Source organism: Pteropus vampyrus, unplaced genomic scaffold (assembly GCF_000151845.1).
Source record: "Pteropus vampyrus isolate Shadow unplaced genomic scaffold, Pvam_2.0 Scaffold106, whole genome shotgun sequence".
NCBI classification, from domain to species: Eukaryota; Metazoa; Chordata; class Mammalia; order Chiroptera; family Pteropodidae; genus Pteropus; species Pteropus vampyrus.
The window spans coordinates 6113698-6135490 of record NW_011888887.1 but is presented as its reverse complement, the minus strand read 5'-3'; the positions used below and the strand labels follow the sequence as shown (position 1 = coordinate 6135490).

At 40.8% G+C, this 21793-nt stretch overlaps 1 protein-coding gene and 1 pseudogene across 4 annotated transcripts in view; one reads left to right on the top strand and one right to left on the bottom strand.

Moving 5' to 3' along the window:
• The window catches only part of MCC (mutated in colorectal cancers), a 398889-nt gene that overhangs the window by 259892 nt on the left and 117204 nt on the right, over window positions 1–21793 (top strand). The window lies entirely within an intron of this gene.
• On the bottom strand, window positions 9858–9976 carry LOC111743053 (annotated as a pseudogene).

Genomic DNA, 21793 nt, shown 5'->3' with positions numbered 1-21793 from the left:
CTTATAACCAGTGTTTTGAACTCTGTATCTGGTAGGTTGCTTGCCTCCATTTCATTTAGTCCTTTCTCTAGAGTTTTGTCTTGTTCTTTGATTTGGGAAATATTTATTTCCTTATTTGGCTGCCTTTCTGTGTCCATTTCTGTGTATTAGGTAGATCTTCTATGTCTCCCAGTCTTAGCCAAGTAGCCTTATGTAGCTGGTGTCCTGTGTGGCCCAGTCTCCCCGATCACCTGTGCTGGGTGCTCCAGGAGTGTTCTTTGTGTGGGTTGTACATACCCTTCTGTCTGTTATATTCGAACCTTGATTACTGCTGGCATGCCAGTGGGATTGACTCTCAGGCTTACTGACTGTAAAGATTAGCCACGGCCACATTATATGAGCTATTATCTGGGCGATGATCCCACGAAGCGCGATTCACCCCAGTGGGCTCTGGTGCCTGCTGAGATCACTTTTTGTGTGTGCCACTACTTGTGGTGCTAATCGGATTGTATTATGTTATGGATTGAAGCTGGCCACCAGGTGTGCTGGTTCTGGGGCCTCTTGGAAGGGGCTCCTATGCAGGCCAAGTTCAGCCACCACCTGTGACTGGTCTAGGGCTATCTGGTAAGAGCTACAAAGTGATCCACAGTTGACTGCTGCCTGTGCTTGACCTGGAGTTGTGTGGGAAAGGCCACAATGCAAATCAAGGCCAGTCATCACCAGTACCAGGCTTGGGGCAGCTCAAAAGAAGACTCATAGAACCCCCTAGGCCTGCCACTGACTGCCAGCTGTCCATAAGTCTCAGCTATTGAAGGAACTTCAGGTGTTATTGGTGGTATGGGAGTTGGATGGGGAGGGGTCTCAGGGAGTCACCAGTGTGGGACAAGTGGTTTTCAACAGGTTAATGCAGATTCGGATTTGGTGCCAGTGCTGAGCATGGGGCCGCTCTGCAAAAGTCTCAGTGCCCACTGAGGCCAGCCACCACCTGCCTAGGCTGGCAAACCCCTGAAAGTTGTCCAAGAAAAACTGCAGTTCAGACCAACAGTGGCTTACTGCCAGCCATGAAAAGGCCTCTAGTGGTGGGCAAGTTGGGTTGGGTGGAGTCCCAGGGAGTCACTAGGGTGGAGAAGCAGAGCTTACCAGGCCAATGAAAATTCATATTTAGCTGTGCTGGGGGAGGACTCAACACAAGAAAGATGGCATCTATCTGCTGGCTACCTAGAAGGAAGGTTCAACACAGAGACAAAGGCAGCTTTCCCTCCAGCCCTTACCCTGAAGCCACACAACTCAGTCTCTGCCTATATGTCTCTGGCACCTCCCTAGCCACTGTCCACCCAGGGAGGGTGCCTTGGAATGACAGAGTCTGTGCATGGGCCCTTTAAGAGGACACCTGGATTTCTAGACACCTTCCATCTTACCCCAATGCATGGAATCCTGGCTGATTTTCATAGGCAGATGTTGTGGGTGCTGCTCTTCCTGACAGTGACGCTTCAAGCTAGGGAGCCTGGTATAGGGCTGAGGATCCTTGCTGTTCAGAGTGGACCTCTGCAGCCAACATACCCCTCTCGATTCTCAACCGCCACATGTCTCCAACCCCTCTTACCAGTCTCAAGGGGACTTTTTCTTTATATCTTTAGTTATAATACTTCTGTTCATCTAGTCTTTGGATGATTCTCCAAGTCGTTTATTCTATATTTTAGTTGCAATTTTAATGCGGTCATCGGAGGAAGCAAGCACAGCATCCACCAACTCCACTATCTTTACCAGAACTCACTAAAAATTAATTTTATATATTTGTTTTATGTATCTGTTACAGCATTTTTGAATTAGTAAAGATTAGAAAATACCTAAATATGATTAAAATTATGTGTTTACTTGATGGCATTTACTCAGTCATTAAAATTACGAGTCATTAAAATTATGAAGGTTGTGTAGCCACTTGGGAAAACTTAAACAGAATAACACTGATTTAGCAATATATGTATGTTCTGATTATAGCTATTCAAAGGAAAACAAAAATATATGGATAAAAAATGAAAAAGACCATGGAGAAATTTAAAACTATTACAATTGTGGAGTTTTTTTGGTGTGATTTCTTGATATAAAGTGGTTTTAGGTAAAATATACTTAATGTTGACATTGTCTTCATAAACAGACTTATATAATTGATTTTAATGACTTTGTTTTTAGATTATGTGGCAGAGAGTCATTGCATGACTCTCTAGCTCTAGGTTTTCCATCCTGTGCATCTCAGAGGTTCTTTGTTTCCTGACCACTGCTGAAAGTCCACATTGTGTAACTGCAAATCACATGATGACCTTCGACTCCTGACTTAAGTTTTCCATAGTTCCCATTGCCCCATACAGAGGAATTGATCAATGTTAATCTTTAACATATGTGTATTCAATATTTACATTGCGGCAGACACAGTGCTAGTTGTTGTAAACCAGCCAGACACAACCCCACTCCTCAAGGAATTCACAAACTTAGTAGAGGACACCCAAGAAACAGAGCCATGTGTAGTGTGCTAGATGCTGTGATAGGAATGAGAAAGGGCACATGGGATTGGTGTCCACCAGGATTCACAGTCTTTCTAGAGGTCATCTGAGTGAGATGTGGAGTTCAGTGGTATGGGGAAAGGAAAAGAATCATGATTTATCTGGAGAACTGCAATTGGTTTAGTATGGCCAGAGACTATAACTTTGGGTGAGGTGGGGGTGGTTCTTAGGCCACATTAAGAAATTTGGACTCTACCTGAAGGTAGAGTCTATTCAATGGCTATTAAAGGGTTGTTTATTTTTAGTTACCTTTTTGCAATAGAAGCGATATACTCAGAACTGCACTTTAGGGTGTTGGCTCTAACTTTGGAGAATAGTTTGGAGAGAAGGCGAAGGGCAGGAAAACCAGTTAAAACACTTTTTCCATAATCCAGTGGTGAGCAGTGGTGCCCTGAGCTAGTTTCCAGAAAGATTCATGAGATAAGATCAACAGAAGTTAATAATGAGTAGAATGAGGAGTCAGGAAGAAGAATTCAAAAAGGATTCCTGAGTCTCTGTCTAAGGCAAAGGGGCATGTGGAACCTGGCTCTTGGCACTTACTTATTTGGTTTAAGCAGGCAACAGAGCAACATGGTGGATGTGCAGGGTAGTTTGGCTGGCAAGGGAAGAAGGCAGGTTGAGTTTAAAGTATGTTGAGTTTGTCCCTCTAGGTTCAGAGGTCTGGTAGACAGCTGAATGTATAGGTCTTGAGCACAAGGAAGCTGTCACTTATGGCTGTTGGATCTGAGATCTATGGGAGGCACTTGCTAGAGCTTCAGTAGTAAATGTGTTTACACTAAGAATTCTGCTGGCAACAGTAGTCTTTGGAATTCTAAGTGACAGCAGCACAACTGCAAAAAGTTACTTTTCAAATTAGAGAGTTTACTAGCTAGCTGTCGCACTCAGGGCACGTGTCATTTCTGTTCTTCAGCTGCTGGTGCTGAACTGTTAATACAATACTTAGGAACCTAGCCTGATCCCAGCCGTATAAGTTTATTGTTGTAACTCCCATTCTTCTTATATGGTGTTTTAATATACACAAAAATGGAATTTAGGAACAATTTCTTAGGGAGAAATCCAAAAGCAAAGCCACTTATCCATTATAACAGACACTTGGCTATCTCTTGAATTTTCTGATGGATACTTGAACTTGACTTATTTCATGGCAAAAACAATTCCTTAAAAATCAGCACAGGATGTGTCTATAGGACTTGAGAGAAAGTGCATTGTTCCTGCTAGTTGAGAGTAGAGGATGTAGGGATGGGGGAAGGAAAAAAGGGAGCATATAAGGCAGTGGTTTTCAATCTTTTTAAAATTTATCTTCATGGTGATCACAAAACACTAAATTTGTTTCTGGACTTATTTATGGGTCATGAGCCACAGGTTGAAAACATTTGTGAACAGTATTGTAAGGATGGTTGACTGGGGACCATTTTATCTCTTCCTTAGAGTTGACTATAATTTTTAATATATTAGAAAGAATATCATGTAGATTAGTCTTTAATTTATCTCCTGATGTGCTCCACAGAAAATTTGCAATCTCATACAAATCTCAAACAGCTTCCTAAATATTTTTCTGAACAAGTCGAACAAAGCTTTAAAAATTCAAATAAATTATGACAGCTGTAGCATCATCTACTTATCTGTCACTGCTTCCCCTCCAGTTCAAGTGGCTCATCGAACACTAACTACAGTAATCTGATTTGCATTTTCCCTGTCAAATGTGCCACTCTGTGAATAGCTAAATTAACTTAGTCTTCCTGGAATATGCCCAAATGTTGAGAATCATTTAGGACCTTTTCAAAACCATTTGGTCTATTAGCTCTGTCTTGAGATAAGCAGAATAAATAAGTCCCTGAAATCAAAGGAAAACTAATTGTAGTACCTCTTTCCAGCTTTGAATCATCAAAGCTTGACTGTCTCAAGTATGTTCTAATGGGGCTCATTATTTTGTTTGTTCTACATCTGATAATTCTGAGATAATTTTACATTTGCATTGTTAATATTCATTTTTCAAAATTTGTTGACATGTCTGTTTATTTTCCAGAATAATAATTTATTAGCCTTTCCTTTAAAGCACAAAAGTTCTGCTTGCCCATTGTAACAAGTTAACTGACATAGAAGTGTACCATAGAAAAGCTAAGTCAGTCTCTTCCCCCATCCCATATATTTCTGACTCCCTCTTTAACTCATGTTAAAACTTGGTGTTTATTGTTCAACATCTATCTATGCTCATATAAAATATACAAATATTTATATGGTAAACATTTTTATAAAAATAGTTCAGATTAGATACATCCTAATCTTAACTCTTTTTCTGAATTTAACACTATATCATGATTTTCTTGCTAACATCTCCAATAGATCTCATTCTTTTTCATAGCTGCAAAATGTAGATATGCCATAATTTATTCATTTACTCCCCAGTATATAGGCATTTATGCATTTCAGTTGTTTAGTTTTTGTCATTGTTATGGTGCTACAATAGAAATCTTTCTAGTAAATCGTTAGATCCACAGAGGTGCTCCCTAGGTGTCACAAATAGTGCATGCGATCCTTGTCAGTAGTCTGGGCACGATTCACCTTTATTCCTTCCAGGTTTTACCACCAGGTTGATTTTTATTAGCTGAGTCACTTCAGCAAAGCCTTGGGAAGAAGACTGGTCAGGAACAATGGTTGAGGCCATCTTTTTGACTCAAGGTGCTTTCTTCCCTACCCACCCCTGTCCTGGACGCTTGCTCTTTACATGTCTTAAATCTCTTAGCATTGGGTCTAGGACTTTTTTTAAGTAGTTTGATGACCTCTCTACTCCTCCATGGCAATGACATAAAAAGGACCTCACTCTAGTAAAGTTTCTGTAGTTCTCAAGCATGAATTCCTAATCTGTTGATTTTAGTTCATTTTAATCTACCCTGGTATTACCTTCCACTTTCTCTTGCCCTTTATGTCTCTATTGCAGTAATTAAGGAAGGTGTCCATCTTTCGAGTTGGTCATGTCATTAATCAGAGGTGGTCACAATGGCCTATAAGTCCCCTGTACACCTATGCTCAGTTTACACCAAGAGTCACGATGCTGCGTTAGCTATTTTGGGTTAGAGATATTAAGTTAGATATTTAAGATAAATGTCCTATGTCACTATGATTTCATTTATTACTTGTTCTTGCACTATACTAGCTGTTAAGAATCTAATAATCTGGGGAGCAAACAGACATGGTATTTGTCATTAAGATATTTGAGTCTAGGTTAAGGAGAGCCGTTACAAAGAAAATTACAATTGATAAATGGAATGTCCACGTTATTACATGGGATTCAGTCTTATACATGACTACACTGACTGAGTAGAGAGTTGAAGTTTAACGTTGTCCTAATCCAAAACTCTGAGAGTTTTTAAAATCTTAAAAATTCTATATTTATCTGAAAGAATGGGAGATTTTACACTAATACAACATTAATCATAATACTACAATTTAAAGTAATATGAAAAGGAAGTTAGCTAGATGATAATGGCTACATATAAGAACAGTAGAAAGAGTTTAATTATTCAGTAGAAACAGGACAAATACTAAATAAAAATAGCAAAGTTAGATTTATAATTAATGTATACAGTGAAATTCCAGATGGATTAAAGAATTTTAAAATGACTACATTTTTAAAAATCACAATGAAGGAAATATAGGTAACTATCTGGTCTGAGTCGAGAAGGACTTTTAAACAAAAAGCAGAAGGAAAAATCTGCTTTTATGGAGACAACATAAAAATATAAAACGTAGATGTCAAGAAATGCTATATAAATTAAAAGGTGAACAGCTAACTGGGAAAGAATATTTGCAATACATATGGGAAAGGTTAATGTCTATAATACACATCAAACACTAAGAAGTCAACGTTCTGTCAAAATGGGCAAAGAACATGAACAGGTGCTTTACAAATAAAGTCACGTCCAATAGATTTATGAAAAAATTTTACTTTAAATAATGAAGAAAATGAAGATTAAAAGTCATCTTGTAACCATATGGGTGAAAAGTTATTTAAATGATATATCTGGAGTTGTTGGGAGTAAAGCAAAACAGACATGGCTGACGGAAGTAGAGGCTACCAAAGCTTACGTGAGAGAGGCAATCTCATACTCAGAAGCTTTGGCCAGATAGTTCCATTTCCAGGAATTTGTCCTAATGTTCTTCACTGCAGCATTACATAACAAAGAAAATTGGTTGCACATCCAGTAATTTGTTGTTGGTTAAATTATGGTACATCCAGCACGTAGGTAATTACATTAAGATGGACAAATGGTGATAGGTAAGATCTTTCTTGCGGCCTGGTTTGTTCTGGGTTTTGTCAGTGTTTTGAAGGTTTGGGGAAAGAGCAAAATCTTATATTTGCCACCCTGCCCCTTTTTACTCAAACAAGGTTACTTATAAGGGGAAGAGATGTACACAGAAAGCAAAAATTTCTCAATGATAAAGCTGTAGGATGTAGCTTACCACATATAGTATGAAAGAAAAATGAAGCATATTCTGTATCTAAATGAATTGTTGCAGAAATTAAATAGTGTAATAACCTCCAAAAGACCTTATTAGGCTGTGAAATAACTTTCAAGAGATGATTTTTGATGCTTGAGATATTTACTTGTGTTGTTTTGTGATCACATGGACAGAAACTGTGCCCTTTAGCTCCGGAGCCTGTCTCCTTTTTAAGTGGAACTTGGTCATCAGTGTTAAGTCAGGTACTTGGATTATTTGAGCTGAATTGTGTTTATTTGGTATGAACCATCCACTGGTATATGTGTCTGTTGTTTTCTACTTTTTAAATAACATATCCGATGTGCTTTCATACAGAATCCTTTCCCTGTCATAATTATTTTCTTTCCCAAAGCTCCCACAGTGCCTGAAGGCAGTCAACCAGCATTTAGGTAGCTTTCCATTTTACTTTTTTGAAATCAAAAAGTTTAACTGATATTAGATTAATCATGGGTGAAGGGAAGGGAGAGCCTTCCTTAGGTCAGGCTTCCTGAGACTGTCAATTACTAACGAGTTCCAGGACTTCCTGGTGTGACAAGCAGATATCGCCAAAGCTCTCTGAGCCTTGAAACCTCATAATTTCAGGAGAATTTCTTTGCCAAAGCTGCTGCTTTTCTTCGAGGCTGCCCAGTAACCACTGTGAAATGACATGGGACACAGAGCCACCAATTACCTTTTCTGTGTTAAGGGGGTTTCCATCTTTTGCTTGTCTGTACGTTTTTGCCTTTGTCAGCTAATTGCCAGACTGACTGAAGCTTAGTATGTCTAGGGACAGAAATGCAGGCTAATTGCTACTGGAGTGATGAAACAGCTCTATTTTCTGTGCTTCCTCCTTTCGTCTTTAGAGTCAAAAAGAGTCTCGCTGTCTGGTGGGAAGTTATCTTGTACCATGCTGTGGTTATGCTGTGCAGAACCCGTCTCAAAAACTTCCTTGCGGACGTATGCAGTTGCGATGAGATGTTTTGTACAAAAGACTCATCTGAGTGAGCTTCCAGGAACTCACTTTCTGTGATTCAATGAGGTCATGGCCAAACACTCCTGAGAAACAGAAATGGTTCACAAGAGCACCCAGCATATTTGAGGCCAAAGCTTTAGCGACACTCATACCCAGCACTTCAGGGAAGTCTCAGCTCAAGATGCAGAAATTCTGTTATTGGAAGCCAAACACCCATCCTTTACTTTAGGAGACTCCAATTAGCATAACGACAATGAGATTGATGTGGGTCTTGACCCTCAAATTTCAAGTCTTGTCCTTAAAGATCAATGCTCCTCAAGGTTCTTTTGTGGGAGCAGAACACGTCAGAGGTGCTTGCTCATGCTCCAGCTGCTGACCCCATTAGCAAAGAGGATACAGTTCTTAACATGACTTATTGTCAAATTTTATAAACAGGGAAACATGATAAAGTGTGTTAGAGATGAATTTTAAGGGCCCAAGTAAGAGAAGTTACAAGTCTGTTAATACCACCTTGAACTTTATCATATATTAAAATAACATTCTTATAGTGCTTATAACATTCCACACTTACATAAACATTTCCTAAGTATCCCTGGGAAGTAGGTAAGGTAGATGTTAGCTTCCACAGAACAGGTAAGGAAACAGGAGTGAGAGTAGACAGAGGTTAGGCCCTGAGATACTTTAATTACAGGCACACAAAAAAAGCAGCCAAGCTTCCCACCATGCGTGTGGTTGGGGTTATCAGAAATTTTCAGAAATGTAGCTTCCTGACTGAGAGGTGGCAAAATTGCCCAATTCTATAAGAGAAGGATGTTTCTGCCATGGAGTAGGCATAAAGTTTACTGAAGAAAAGGAGGGAAAAAAAACGAAATAATGAAATTAGGTACATCCTATGTCTCTATTTGTCCTTGTTTAAATTAAAAGAAGTATTTGCTGGAAAGAAAGAAAGAAAAATTTAGATACATTAATTATTTCCGTGACAACCAGACCTGCTAATGATCTTGTCTTTTCAAAAAACAAACAACAAAAACTGAAAATCCATCTGTGGATCTTATTTAAAATCCTAAGAATTTTACTTTGGAGTTGAGATACATGGGGTAAATCTAATTCTACCATAGCTGCTATAGCTGAGGTATAATGTACTTGCCATCTCCAGAAGAAAGTACTTTATTTAACCAAAGTGAAGTTGGGCAATGCAAAAATGCTGGAGCAGAATTAAAACGTATCATTTATGCCGGTCTCCCCAGCAGTGCACTTTTCTGAATTGCCTCTTGCCTGGATAGCTACTGTTAAAGAAATGAGGCTTTCTGTTTTCTAGACAGCTTTCTGATTGTTCCCTACACTCACACAGGAGTGCCTGGCTACAGAGCTTTCTATTTTTCTCCCAGGTCATCCCACAGCAGTTCAAAAGGTGACCTGTCACGGGAAAGGGGGCAAGTCGATGCATTTTAAGAAACCCACCCTTGTATCTCCCCATGGCCAGAATGTGACCTGCACCGAGTTTCTGAACTTGAGCATTAACCCCTTTGCTCTGCACTTGAGCAGTTTGACTGGGTCTGATGAGAAAATTTTTTTTCCAGAACAACCTCAAGCTGTTTCTCAGTCCACAGAGCATTATCTAAGCGTGAATGCTCTGAGTGTGCTTGGTTGGCAGGGTGTGGGGATGACATTATAGAAGATGCAAAATGAAGGCTTCGACACATTTAGGTGCAAGAATGGTCCTGCGAGGAGTAGTTTTTCAGAGGGCCCATATTTTTATTTTATTTTTTATTTTATTTATTTATTTATTTAGGCAAGGCAACCCTTGGTTGACCTCACAGATTTTCAAGGACCTTGTCAGCTTACAATTCCTTATTTTTTATTTTTTACGCCTACAGCACCTGGTCTTCCTAGGTGGTCTCCCATCCAAGTACTAACCAGGCCTGACCCTGCTTACCTTCCAAGATCAGACGGGATCGGGCTTATTTAGGGTGGCATGGCTGTAGACTATTTTTATTTTTTTAACCTACAATGCTAATTCCTTTCATTATTCTCTCTTTATTTTTCTTTCTCCTGGGTTTCTTGGCTTCCATCAGAAGTAATGGCTGCCTTTATGTGTGTGGCATATCCAATCTATGGCCCTTTCCTCCTACCCTTTGATTTAATTCCTTCCACTTTTCTCTTTCTGTCTTTTCGTCTTAATCACAAAACAGCAAGAGTGATGCAAATCAGTGTCTCCTTTTCCCCACTCCCCAGGGCAGAGGTCAGGATCTGGGACAGTGGCTGGTCCAAAATTTCTATACAAGAGGAACTCAGGATGCTCTGGGGAGGGGTGACACAGGCGACATATCTTAAAGCTCTGTCTGCTTAGCCGGTACAATCTTTACATGGACTGATTACTTCTACTAGATCAACAGTCCCCAACCTTTTTGGCACCAGGGACCAGTGCTCCTATGAGAATCTAATGCCTGATGATCAGAGATGGAGCTGAGGCAGTGATGCTAGTGCTAGGGAGTGGCTGCAAATACAGATGAAACTTTGCTCCCTTGCCTGCTGCTCACCTCCTGCTGTGCAGCCCGATTCCTAACAGGCCACAGGTCTGTGGCCCAGGGGTTGGGGACCCTTATACTAGATGACTGCAAGAGCACTAGTGGATATTATGGGGGGATAGTATGCCTAACCTCTTGCTACTGGTCCAGCCCAGATTCAGGGGGTCTCGGCTTTACAGACTGTAAGGGGCAAGATGCTATGCATGGTATTTGCCTTGCCAGGTCTTTTGCCCCTGCCCTGCTCTTCCCTCCCCACCTCTAGTGTATTCACCTCCTTCTCCCCATCCCTACTCACTAGGAGGGCTTAATAAAAAACCAGAGACAGCACAAAAGCATGAGTGGCAGTGGCCTGCACCCATTATTCAAACTTGGAGATTCAGAATTCCATAAACTGCAAGGGTTTTGTGCATGTGGTATATTCTGGAATTTGAACTCACCGTAGGCAACGTCTGCTTTATAGTATCATCTTTCATAGCATAGATTTATCATTCTGTATAATCTATTAACGTACCTCTGTGGAAATCATTGAACTTATTGGGCAGAGCTAATTTTTTTTTTTTTTTTTTTTTTTAGTTTTTTAGTATGTGAATAATTACATTTCATCCATAAAATGCAGTGGGGAAAAAAGAAATGCAAGTATATTTTTTCTGGTTTCCAAGAACAGATCATGCAAAGCACTAGTCTAAATAGATATGAAAATACTCTTAACATCTGGAATTTATTAGGGAAAAAAAAAGAGCACATTTTAACACTCCACATTTAAGCTATAAATTCCTTAAAGCTTTCTCATTGCCATGTTGATGCAAGATGAATAGTGTATAAACTCCAGTAGGCTTGTTGTGACATGCCCATGGTTTAATATTGCACGAGGTATGTGAAATAACTTTCAAAAAATCAGCATTACTTTGTCGCTTTACAAGGATACTCTCTGGCTGTGTTTCCCCAGAAAATGTGCTATGTTCTCACTTTTTCTTCATGAACATAAATCTATTTCCCAAAAGAATCTAATATCTGGAATGAGGTGGGATAAATTTTTAATTTTTAAAATCTTGAGACAGTTGGCAATTTTTGAATAATTTTGGTTTCTTTTAAGTTGTCAATCGAAAGGGGAAGTCGATAGTTGTAGATCGGGTTTCTCAGCCCCAGGAAAGATTGTTTTAAAGGTCTAAAGGGAGTGTAGATCTGATCCACTGCAAACTTGAAGTGGTGGTTCTCTTTACCTTTCTCACTCTAGCCTGTTATTTTGAGGGGAGGGAGAGCAGTTTATTTATGTAGCAATCACATTAAATAAAGGTCCAGTTCTATTGCAGTCATTTTCTGGTTGGCCCTTGGCCCCACAGGCCCGTAAGGGCCGTGGCTCTCAGGCCACAGGGTGGCAGGGAATGAAGTACGCAAATCCTGCAACCTTGTAAATGTTACTCTGTTAGGAACAGCTATTGCCAGGATTTTTAGAAAACCCAGAAAACAAACAGGCAAAAGCTTACTTTGAAGTGCACTGTGCTCCCTTTGACATAACCTCTGTTTTTCTTTGCCCGGTAAAAAGAAAACGCCCTCTATAATCGCTCTGGGTGTTGACACACCTTTTTCGCTCCAGCTCATCTGTTGGTGTCAATTGAGAGAATCATCAGACTGGAATGAGTTTCGAGAGGCCACAGACCAAAATTCCAGGCAGGACTGCACCCACATTATCCTGAAGAGATGAGACAGTCTTGAAAGGTTTTGAAAGGTTTTCTGGGAGAGGAATTCCACAGCCAGTGGAATTCTAAGACCTAACAAGCTGCTCTGTCAGAGGAGACTTTGAGAGCAAACCTGAATCCTCCTGCTGAAATGTAAACCCATTATCCCGGGCTGTGTACACTGGTGACTACCCTCAGTGTAAGAGCAAGCACATCATATGCCTGTCAGCTCGTGCTAATTTGCCTTCATCCTTCTCCCATCAGAGCTAAATAATCCATTTCACATTCGTGATATTTTCTGAAATCTGAGAACTAAGCTCAATATTTTTGATAAACGATGCCCTGGATTGAAATTGATGGAAAGGCTATCTCACAGAGTCTTTGGATCTTATAATCCTGTTTATCCATCTCCAGATGGTGCTTGCATTTAAACTATACTATCATCAGCATTGTTTCATAATTAGCATTCCATAACTTCGGTCTTACAGGGCAAACCACCCAGGCATCTGAGGAGACTGCATCTGACTATCAGGCAAAAAAGCCTGCTTACCATTTTTTCCACCCCTGTATTTACTCTTTTGCCTAATGATTGACAGTATCAACTTCTTTAGCGCTGAAGCTTAGCTTTCTTAGCTGTAATAAATAGTTTGGGTAAATTTTTATTTTTGTGTTGTTGAAACTGCAGTATTTCTAGCCACTGCTAGATTTAGGCTCTCCCTTGATATCTTAATGAACATTTGAAATGTTTCATTCTTAGACAGCCCAGGAATCTTTAATGCTTTTTCGGCCTCCTGACTTTCTGCTTTCAGGAAACAAAATAAGGCAGCTTTAGGGAATCTTTTTGTTTGCATTCTAGTGCTGTGTCTACAAGGAGGTAAAAGGAAAGGAGTGTTGGGGAGAGGGTAGGCACTGCAAGGAACTCAAGGACTAGATGTATCCTCTTCTGCTGTTGTATGTTTTGAACTAATGCCAAGGGCTGACTTTGTGGGCTTGAGAAGATACGCAGTTCCTCCCCTTTAAGCACAGAAGGAATTTAGTTTGCAAATGAACCTATATCATGGGAAGAAAGCAGTGCCAGATCCAAAATGTATGAGGAAAAAAACACCATAATGCTATTCGTGATTACCCTCCAAAGCTCCCCACCCGCCTAAGCAACCAAACTGTCTCCGGTACCGACATTCAGCACGGAGCTAGCTCTGGAACCACATATTACAGGCTAGAAAACTATGCCCTCCCCATGGGAGTGCCTTCCATTTAAAGAAAGTCAGAAACAAATGATTAAACACATTTCTTTCACCAGCCCACCGGTGTGGCTTTCTCTTTATCCTTTCTGCTGCTTCTCTTCCAAGGGTGTTAGAGAAGGCCCATGACAGCACACTGATGGAAACCTCATGTGTCCTTAGCTCCCCCATCTTTGGTCAGTGAGTTCTGCCATGACCCCCACTGTACTTCATTAATTTCAGAGTTAGCCTGTGAAATGGAGGAGGCTGGAAAGGGGAATAAATCACTTTATAAGAAAGAAAATTGTCCAGGCATATGTGATAAAATGTGTTCCTTAAAGGTAGAGGGGAAAAAAGGGAGGCTTTGTTTGTTAAAATAATGCTGAGCTGTTAAGTATCTCTCTGGGTTACTATTGTATTGTGGTTTCTAGAGGCAAAGTGGGAGGAAACAGAGAGAAGAGGCTCTTCACAGGAAAGGAGCCGGAATGCTGTCAAGCTGGACTCAAACCACAGTGTTTCATTCTAGTCTGTGGCTCACTTGCTTGTATTACAGCTTTCATCTGCAGTTCTGACATCTCTGTGATTTGACAAGAGATTATGAAATGCTCACCAGGCGCTGGCCAGGCTGGTGCTGGCAGATGGGGTGGGGGCACACCGCTTTGGAGACTGAATGGCTTGCTTGCAGGAACGGGATCTTTCTGGGTTTATCTGACCACAGAGTCCATCTTGCCCTTCACCTGCACCGCAGCTGCTTCCCTCCAGTGCCGGCCGGGCACTGTCCAAGCAAGTACCAGGAATCGCGCTGAAACTCCCTTCTGATACCAGTGGCTTTTCCGGTTTGAGCAGTGCCGCTGTAAACCATCTGGTGCTGGGCGGCGTCCAAGTCTGCGATCTTAACTCCTCAGATTCTCTCCCTTGGCCCGCACCAGATCATATGATCTGCAAATGTGCGACCCTTGGATACCCACGGTAAATGAGATGCGGTGATGGTGAATGGGATAGGTCAGCTTGGGAGTTTCTGGCTTGAAGTACTAGAAAAACTGACTTTGCGTCAGTTTCATTATCTGCGAAGTAAGTTAATAATATTGCCTATGTTGTTTGGTGAGAATTCAGTGAAAACCCACATAAGGCATTTGGCATGGTCCCCAGCACATAGGAAGTGTGCTGGCCGGAATTCATCCGGAATGTTGTGCTTGGTCCTAGGTAGCACTTATCAAAAGGGACATCGACATCCTCAAAGGGCCACTGGAGAATGGAGAATTGTTCTAGAGATTTGATGACTTAGAGGGGATGCTAATGATACCGTGAATTATTTGGAGAGTTTGGAGTATAGAAAACTGCATTAAACATGTTGTTTCACATAAGCTATTTTAAGTATATTTACATTAGAAAAATGTCTGACAGATATTTGCTAGTGATGTGATCTCTAGATGTTGGGGTAAGGAAAATAAGTTCCTTTATCTGAATCTTCTAATTTTCTAAATTTATCCATTCCGCAAGTATTGTCTGAAGTTCTACCATGTGCCAGGCACAGTTCATCTTGTTTGTTGGCTATTTCCCCAGGTTCTTGACACGGCTGCCTTGGAATTCGTCCCATAGGGGAATGAATCAACCAAAAACCTGTATGATATATTGTCAGGTAGTAATAAGTGTTATGAAAAATAAAGAGGAGTAAAAGGATAGAGAAGAGGTGGGTAGAGGAGAAGGAAAACTTGTTCCAGGTGGTTCATGAGAACAGATGGAAAGCAACCTGAATGAATTGAAGGAGTGAGTATACATATGGGAAATAATGATTACCATGTTCATTGTTATATATAGTTGCCTACTTTGTTTACAGTATAGTGTATTATGCATATTATGCAATTTATTCAACTCATCTTTTTTATTTTTTATTATCACAAATGTGCATGTCCTTGCTTACAGTAAGCTTTACTATTCAGATATATTTTTATGGAAACTCATTTTGGGGTCACTGTCTATTTCCCACTTGGTTCTTGAACCTCTCTTATCTTGTGATATGAGGAGCCAGGAGGTGATGGGTACGGAGTGGGTGTGAGGCTACTTCAGTTTCTAGGCCGTTTAGAATTAATTTGTTTGCCTGCTTACCTGCAGGCCCAGCCAGGGTTCAAGAAGCAGCCAATTCAATTGCACATGTTGAAAGGCAAAGTGTAGATTACTACGATTAATATGATCTATGCCTCAACGTGATGAGTCATTCTGGTTGCTTAATTGGGGTTTGTGTAAACACGGAGATAGGATAGTAACCCATCATTCTTTCAAGGCCCAATTCTATCTTGACACTTTTTAGCAAGCACAAAAAGCATAGCGTGATGATCATTATAATTAAGATGATAATGGTCATTGCTGCTAACATTCTGCCAGGTGCCATTGTGGTTAAATGATTTACCTGCATTTTGTTCATTTAATCTTCACAACTCTGTGGTTGAGTATCGTTCCCATTTTACAAGGTGAGTAAAGTGAGGCTGAGAAAATTTTAACAATTTAACCTAGGCTGAACTGGTACTCAGATCTGGGTTTGTGTTTTGTTTTCTAATAGTGGTAAAACCTGTCTTTAAAGAATTTTCCCTCATCATTTTCTCTGCCTCTATTCCCTCTTCCATTTTCTTCCTTTTCTGGAAACAAGATGATCCTAGTTGGGAATAGTATTGACTGGGTTAGGTGATTTGGAAAGGAGAGAAGATTCAGACTTTTTCCTCTATTTAAACACACTGTTCTCTGAAGCAGTCAGCAGGGCCCCTGATGGGAGAGAACGCTGAGCAGATTTGAAATTTGTCTCTTCTACCCTTGCCTGGCACTTTGGATTAGATGTACCAGTGAGTGGTAGAAGGGCCCATCGGTCAGGAACCATGTGGTGAGGAAGGAGAAGCCAGGGCCTGCCTGTGCCTTCATTGGAACGGGAGCTTGTTTATGGCATCAAGCATTTTTAAGTGATTTTCTTTAAATGAAATAGTGCATGTTAAAGTATCTTTTAAAAATTGGGGACACATTTAAAAATGATTGTATCGAGTATCTCAATAGCCGACAACTTGGCTGTCTCCTGCACTTTAATGAAAAGTCTGAAAGTATGTGCCTTGAGTTTTATATGTTTATAAAGTTTGTATGTATATGTGTGTTAATACATGTAAATGCATGCATGTGTGTATATGTATATATACACACACATACGAATCTAAATCTTCAGTCATTTTCCCAAAGCAAAAACATTGTCTTCAATCCAGAAAAAAAAAAAAAATAAGGTCCTTCTACGCTTGCTGTAAAATACACAGCTTTTCTCATCTGCAGAGTTTATTGACTGTTTCATCATTAAAGGTACTTGGTTTCTCTAGAATAGAGAATTCAATACGTGCTGAATTGGATCAATATAAAAATTTATGAACAATGCAGGCCTTGTCAGGGAACTCTTTTACTCCTGTTCATATAATTCTCTGTGGGAGTTTCTGCCTCAGGGATCACATCAGTACTTAGTGCACGCTGAAATATTCATGTCCTCTGATTAGCAGGATTTAATTGTTACATCTTCATCTCCTTCATGATATGTCATTAGGATGCAACCCACCTTGAAATTTAAGTAGATGCTGCCAGTTTATTGCAGTGTCTTTATCTGTTGCTTTCCAAAGATCCTTGCATACACATGTAATTCCTGTTTCCCTTGAAAACAAGATAACACTACAAAAAGTAAGAAATTATTTATTAGTGGAAAATACTAAGTGATTTATTTTTACTAGCAACTATTGTCTTATAATATTTGTATAGTAAAATTTAAAATATATGTGTTTAGATTTTTTATTTTTGAAGATCAGTTAGTGACTTCCATGTACTGTTGATTAGCATAATTCAGGGCTTTTTCACCTACACGACAATACTTTCCTCTTTAACTTTCCCTCTTAGGATGTGAAAATAGCTGGAGATAACTTTTTCTGTCATTCCTTCCTGGGTCTGATGTCGCTGAATGGTCTATTTCTCAAAATATTGGAAGTTTTAAATAATTAAGACATTTTTGCCATGCTAATTTTGCAATTCTGCTTTCCCTTCCCATAAAAAGAACCCTCTGAGACCTTATCTTTTCAACAGCTTCATGGATATCTGTAAGGATCTCAGAAGTGCTATGTATTCCGTTGCAAAGCGTGAAGCATGGTGGTTATGAAGTGGCACTGGGGTTAGGCAGACCTGGGCTTTCATTCTAGCTCTGCCACTTACTAGCTTGACAAGTTACTGAACTCTAAGCCTCAATTCCAACCTCTTTTATTTGGGCTTTACAGTATCCAGATCATAAGGCTATGTGAAGAATAATGGAGAAGGTGCATGTTACATGCTTAATATAGCAGCTAGCACATAGTAAGACCCACGTGATAGCTAATATCATTTTTACTAAAAATTATGATGTGACTTATTTTCAAAGGAGCATATGTCCGCGGATGGGGTGGGATTGAGGGTCATCTTCAGATCCCTCAGTGGTCAGTCTTGGTCATCTCCCATCTTTGAGAATCGTCTCCTAGCCATTTATTTGAATCAAGGAAAGAGTTCCTTCAGGTGGGTCCTAGGGCTGATGGTGTGGCTACTCTGTCAGTCGGCACCATCACCAATGTCAGGCACCCTTGGATGGGATCAGTTTTTCTTGTGCTGATGTTATTCTAGTGCTGCCATGTTAAAGGCGCCTTAGAATGCTGTTTTCAACAAATTTCAGTGGAGGTTTAAAAAGTAAATCAGGGCCCACTGACCTCTCAATGAAATTGTCAGGAAAATAAAACACAAAAAGCTGCTGCTTTCGGAGTTGATCAAGGGCAGCAAAAAGTGATTTGCATGCAGTGAGCAATCTTGTAGATGATATTAAATGAGTTTTAAGTTTCAGGGCCATGAGCAGCCTTTCTTGAAATACTACACAGCAGGTGCCCCTAGCTGGAATTCTAGCAGTAAATAGGAATGTTCCAGTCCTGGAAGCCACTGAACAGGCCTGATTGTGTCCATCTGGCAGGGACTGCTACCCTTTTGCCAGGGATTTTGTTCTTTATATATCTGAATTAGAGCCCCCGGGCTGTGGGGAGTCTTGGAGAGGAAGCCGAATGAGGCTGTTTTCTCGCATACAGATGTCTCCTGCTATTTCCAAGGACAGGGCTGGGACATACACATTTATTCTCTACCCGGGAGCTCCTGGATTGCCAGATGGGAGAGTAGAAACCTCTTGACAGGGAAAGAGGAAATCAGAATTTGATGAGCTTTGTTCCTCTGGGTCTGTTTTGTGTCTTTACAGTGAGGGAACTGGACTAGACATTCTCAAATTTTCTCACCAGTGGTAAGATTCTGAGTGTTCTTTCAAGTTCAAGAGAAAGATCTTTGCTGATCAGTTTTGTACAGTGAAGTCCTTATGTGGTGAGCTTCAGCAGATCCTTTCTGAGACCAGTGGGCAAAAAAAATATGCAGAGCCCCAAGTGCCTAATCTGTGTAGGGGGTGGGCATCTGGTACAGACCCTTCTCAAAGGGATAAAAAAGCACAGGAAGTTAAGAGTTCCCCAGATTCACTTGAGCTGACTGCCAGCTCCAAGCTTCATCACTGCTACCACAAGGCTTGCCCTGCCACCTCCCTCTGCTCCCTGCTTTTTCCCCTGTTCTTGCCCCTGCCAATGCACACATCTTACCTCCCACCCCCATACATGCACATGCTCACACACGCATCCCGCAAGCAAGGGAGAGCAGTAGCATGTTGAGTTGGAAGTGACAGTGAGCACATAGCAGAGAAAATTAAAGCACGGAGTATCTATGCATTGATATCTCTTCTATTTATTAATTTTCTGTCCTTAGGCTGATTTCTTATCCCTCCTATGTGCCTTGGTTTCCTCATTTATCAGAAGGAGGTAATAATACCTATCTCACAGCATTGTGGTGAGGATTAGGTGAGAGTCTATATGAAATATGCTCAGCCCAAGCACCTGGTACCCACTAAAAATTCAGCAAATGCTAACTATTAATATGATGACTTTTATTATTACTATTGAGTTGACTAGAATTCTCAAAATATTCTCAAAGATTGGCATTGAGGTTTTAACAATGCCTTTCTTCTGTAGGACTCTTCAGCTGATTGAATTGAGTAGAATGGAAAACACGTAGGGCAGAACCTGCCAAGAGTATGTGTTGGGTGAAGTTTAGCTGCATTTGTTTCTTCCCTTTTATTGAAGAGAACAGTTCTCTAGGTGAAAGAAGTTGGCACTACCCATTGTCATCACTCAAACCTAAGCAAAAACTGTGTATCCCTTTCTTCTGAAGGGCAAGCGGCTTCGTTAGAAGGACAGAATCGTAATTCCCATCATCACTTAGTAGGAAGGAAACAGACGTACCCTGGCAATAAATGGCAGGACTTACAGGAGCACCCCAGGTAGCCAGATCAAGTAAAAGAGAAACAAAGAGAACAAACAGAGTTTGCCTGGGACGAACTTACCTGCCAATAAAACGGGGAAGGACGGCTCAGCCACCATACCATTGGTGCCCCGTGGTACCTGTCAGGATGGAGAATCTGGGGATGAGCTCAGTCCTCTGTGTCAGCCACAGGTGTGGCTGTGGAAGCCATTGGTCCCTTTGAAGGCAGTGCTGTTAAAGGGCTGACCAGAGTCTCAGAAAGATGAGGTAGACTCAGAGTTGGATAGCCTAGATTCAGGTTCTGGATTCCCCTCACCAGCCCTGGTCTTTGAGGAAAGGGCTTGCCCCTCAGTGAACTGGGAATCATAGCTTCCCTTCAGGCCAGAGAGCTGTGGTATGATGATAAAGATCCAATGGATGATGCACGGGGGAGTGTTGGCTAAACAGGACTACGAAGGCATGTGTGGATTGTCTTTTATTGCCAGCAGCAATGGAGAAGCACCTATCACTGTAAACACATAGCAATGCTCCCGGGTTCATCCGAGTCATTGGGCTGTTGGCTTTAAAGGGCATCTTAAAAAATGTGAAGCTGTCTGTCTCATGACTAATGTGTAATGAGAAGAACATCTACCTATTTAGCCCAGGAGGAACCAATGGGAGAGACTGTCACAAAGGCACTGCTAACTTCTCACCCAGGCCCTGCGTGGCTGGAAACTATCTGTCAGAGGCTAAGCAAGCCTGTTCTTATAGCCAGTTAAACAATGAAATATTAGTCAAGTAATGTTTCATCCAAAAATAACCATTTTGACAGTTGTCTTGCAGCCAAATTTCCAGGTGGTTAAGTTTCATTTGGATACACACTGTAAAATGAATGTGAAGGAGAACTCAAAACAGCCTAGGGAATTAGTACCTTTTATCTCCAGAAATATGAGGTATGTATGGGTTTATATCCTTCACACACTAGATCCAAATTTATATAGGAAGTGTCAACGTCTCATCCCAACCTTGCTTAGGCCTTGGGTTAAAATTTCACAGAGCATTAAGATCCTTGCCAGTCATCTCCTTAAGATAAGCGTTAGGACTTCAACGGAATCCAGCAAAGCAGCTATAGTCTCTCAGTACTGTGCTGATACCTTCCAGGAAGTAAGCTGCTCGAAGACAGGACTGTTTTACTTATTCATCTGAATGTCCCTCTCACTGCCTCTGATGGGGCTTGGTCTGAGAAGGTTGTTGACTTGAGATTTCTTGACTTAAAACTTGGCTGAGAAAGAGGAAATGTATATTCGTTGAATGCTTACCTGGTTCCAGACACCGTGCTTTTTACTTTATGGATGCTGTCTCATTTTGTCTTTATGACAGCCCTAATACAAAGCGATTAAATAAACTATCCAAAGACAATCCACCAATAAGTGGCAAAATGAGATTTGAACCCAAGTTTATTTGATACTTTATGAATTAGGATTAGATCAACTTCATTTGCCAGAATACCTCAATGTAATAGTGGTCTACACAACAGAGGTCTGTTTCTTGCTATTCTGTTACGGAAGTCTGGAGTCAGGTTGTCCAGAGATGGTAGGGTGGCTTTACGGAGTTGTTGGGGAATCAGGCACCTTTCGGCTCCCTGGAGTGTTGACCTCATCTTTGTGAAGCTCTATCCAGCAAAAATGGAGGACGAGAAAAAGGGCGAGACCTCTCTCAAAAAGGTTTTCCCAGAACTCACACATAATAGTTTTGCTTACATCTTGTTGGCCAGAACTTTCTCACGGTTGCACCTAATTCCAACTTCAAGGGAGGCCAGGAACTGGGATATTTTAGCTGAGCCGCTCTATAACCAGCTAAAAATCAGGGGCTTCTTCCTGAGCATGAAGAGAGAAAATGTGTCAGGGAAAAGACTAGCACAGACACCAAACATCATATATTTTCTTTGTTTGATTAGAGAAACATCTTCTCTTAATGGTACTTCATAGTTCATAAGTCTGAAGCTCTGACTCAAGTTAGAGGCCATTTCAGA